Source organism: Otolemur garnettii, unplaced genomic scaffold, assembly GCF_000181295.1.
Source record: "Otolemur garnettii isolate 467f Iridium unplaced genomic scaffold, OtoGar3 scaffold00078, whole genome shotgun sequence".
Classification (NCBI taxonomy): Eukaryota; Metazoa; Chordata; class Mammalia; order Primates; family Galagidae; genus Otolemur; species Otolemur garnettii.
Window position 1 is genome coordinate 5,526,182 of NW_003852473.1, and position 3,575 is coordinate 5,529,756.

The 3,575-nt window shown below is 36.2% G+C and overlaps 1 protein-coding gene across 1 annotated transcript in view; it reads right to left on the reverse strand.

The window, feature by feature from the left end:
• Positions 1-3,575, reverse strand: part of NAALADL2 (N-acetylated alpha-linked acidic dipeptidase like 2) — a 979,797-nt gene that overhangs the window by 613,024 nt on the left and 363,198 nt on the right. The window lies entirely within an intron of this gene.

Consider the following 3,575-nt stretch of genomic DNA (forward strand, 5'->3'; position numbering starts at 1 on the left):
GAGGAAGGAGGGAAGGAGGGAGGAAGGGAAGGAAGAAGGGAGAAAGGGAGGAAGGGAGGGAGGGAGGGAGGAAGGAAAGAAGGAGAGAGGGAGGGAGGAAGGAAGGAGGGAGGGAGGAATGGAGGGAGGGAAGAAGGGAGGGAGAAAGGAAGGAGGATGGGAGAAGGAAAGGAGGGAGGAAGGAAGGGATGGAGGGAGGGAGGAAGGGAGGAAGGAGGGAGGGAGGGAGGAAGGGAAGGAAGAAGGGAGAAATGGAGGGATGGAAGAAGGGAGGGAGGAAGGAAGGAGGATGGGAGAAGGAAAGGAGGGAAGAAGGAAGGAAGGGATGGAGGGAGAGAGGGAGGAAGGAGAAAGGGAGAAAGGAAGGAAGGAGAGAGGGAGGAAGGGAGGGAGAAAGGGAGGAAGGAAGGGAAGAAGGGAGGGAGGGAGAGAAAGGAATTAATTCATGTTGTATAGCTTGTCTTGATCCCTCTTTGATGTGTGTATCATATCTGGAGAGATGCATTCTTTCCCCCTATGATTTCCTTTTCTGTATCTTCAATATATATCCAAATAGAAATATTAGATGTTACCCTATAATTAAACTATAACACAATTAAATCTAAGTGAACCGTTTAGCTTGGTTTTGTATGATATGCGTTCATGAAATTAACTCATAGTTTCAAGTTACTATGACTTGAAGCCCTCACAGAGTGATGTTATCGTCATTTGGTAGATGATCTACAAAACAGATTTGAAATATCCTAGCATTCATTTGCTTTCTTAATGGGCATGGTCACTGTGTAGGAATCCTATTCCTAAAGATAACAGGAACATCTCAATTCTAGACCAATGTGTTTCATTTGTTCTATTTTTACTGCAATTATTTTTTCAGGGGAGAGTAATAAATGGTCCAATAAATTACTCTCCTGAAAATAAATAAATAAATAAATAAGTCTAAATGTTGTCAACTATTCTAACTCCCAAAATAAATACAATAACGATACTAATAGTAATAACAACAACAGCAAGATCCTTCCAGTACGTGGCCGCCTCATTGTGTTCACACAGAACCTTTGGGCAAGTGATTGAATTTCCCCCTTAGCGGCTGTGCGTCTAGCATTACAAAATGGAAGAACTGGATGGTCTTGCATTGGGCAAATATTTCTGTAAATATGCTATTTTAAGACCAAAAATTGAAAATTCAATTTCCTCTAAGAAACACAGTTGCACATAACCATGTGTTACCTTTCCACTGACTCTTGTTTGTTAATCGGGCCACTCCCACAGCGTTGTCCACGCTGGGTCCCGTTGGCTCGGGAAAGCCTGCAGGAATCCATTCCAAATCTACTCTAAGGATGCCAACGTTCCCGGGAATATGTGACGCCACATAGATACAGATGACCACATAAGTGACAAATCTGTAGGTAGGGCCAACGTATCATTTTGTAATAAGGACAATTTGTAAATGTTTTAAATACAGGGGTACTTTAATATAAAAGAGAGGCGTATTTCTAGAAGTTAGGCACACAGGTCTTATCTAAAGACCAGCAGGCAAAGTCAGCCTTTGATCAGTCTCTGAGCTGCTTCTCCTCAGACTCCTAGGGCTGCTCCTTTCCATCTGGTCTCTGCCTCCCCTCACTGACATTGTTCAAATTCTGCCCATTATTCAAGTTCCTGTTCCCCGAGAGCATTTTTGAGCATGTGCATAAAATGTAATAAAGACTCTGGAGTATCCTTGTTTATTTGGTATTTTTCCAAGGCAGTTTCACTAGATTAAATTAGAAGGTTTATCACTTTATATTGAAGTGCTACCCCACCATCCTCCACCCTCAAAGCTTTACTGAAATAAATTGCTCTATTTCAAAGTTTTAATCTTTTGGCCTAATTAAGGGATTTCTATTCTGGTTAGAATATAAAGAATGCTCAGAGCTAATGGGCCTTTTTGTTCCAAATGCTACATTTAATTTCCTGTGAATAAAATTTTACAACATGGAAAACATGAGGTCTTACTGAAACACAAGTCAAATATGGTAATTATAGAAGCTACAAATTAATAAATAAATAAATCCTGCTCAGCTTCTATAATTATAGTAATTTTTAAAGCACATACTGTTTCAAAATAAAAGTTTTAATATGTCAACATTTAGAAATGTAATGCATCTATCTGAAAAATAACATAAGCAGTATGGCCCTGCATTAAAAATCATAGAGATGGGAGTTAATTTTACTTTTTAACAGTATTATTTAAATTTATATACTTATATCAGCACACAAAATTGATCATCTCATATTATTTTGTGAGAAATTTTATTTTTGTTTTCACTTTTTTTCTTATTTTTTGCTACATCTGCCTTCCTTCTGCCAACCTACATCACTCCATCCCATACTCCAGTATTTTGTCTTCTTTATAGATAATATAAATATGTAATTAGATGCTAATGTATACTGTTATGTGGTCTTCAGTGTTTTCCCCTAGAGGGTACACACCTGCATACACGTATACATACACAAAATTATATATAAGTTATTTATAACAAAAAAGGTAAGATCAAAATCTACATTTCTATGACTTGCTTATTGTTCTCATTCTTATCATTTGGAAATCCCTCCACATAAGCTGAAATACTTTTAATTTTTATTATTGTGCCTTTAATTAATTGCAAACAGAATATTTTATGCTTTATAGTATACCATAAACATTCATTCTTCTATTAATGCTCATTAATTGCATTTTTAGTTTTCCCACCAATTAAATATAATATCCTAGTACATGTGTGTGCATGTCTATTAATTTATTTTTACAAACTATATTTCCAGAAGTGAGATTGATGAGGATGAGGGAGTATATAATTATAAATATATGCACATGTGTGTTGTGTCTGTTTCCTTGTATCTTCCTAACAACTACAGAGTTTGTGTAGTTTCTCAGATTTTGTTTAGCCATTCAGAACACTTGGCTGATTGGTTTGTTTAGATTTTCCTTATCCATTTGAAATGGCTTTCTGTACATATATCTACACTATCTCTGTTCAATTTGTTATATAATTTTTACTATATTTTATTCTTAAAATATGCAATTTAATAATATTTTTTGCTATACTTAAAGAATTAAGTGCAATTATTACACTTACAGGTTTCTTTGCTAGTTTCAGAGTTTCCTAAACTAGGTTTAAATTTTTTTCTTTACTGCTATATTGAAAATGAAGGCTCCTTTATCTAATAATTATTCATAAATTTTGCACATTTGTTAATCTTTTCAGGAAATTAATTCATATATGGATTGAGTTAAAATTATTACTTTATTTTGAGATGGCTTGTCAGGTGTACAAAGCCACTTATTAAAAATATTCTCCATTAGCCACCAAATTAAAATATTGCTTTAATTATTTAAAAAAATTCTTTTCTTTTGTTGTCTGGGATTCATTGAAGGTAAAAAGAATTAGGCTACACTGATTGTGGTTGTTAAGTGAAGTCCTTCTTATAATTGTGCCCCGCCCCCAAGATTGTGCTGTACTCTGTGACTCCCCACTCCCCTCCCCTGTACTCTGTGACTCCCCACGCCCCTCCCCTGTACTCTGTGACTCCCCACGCCC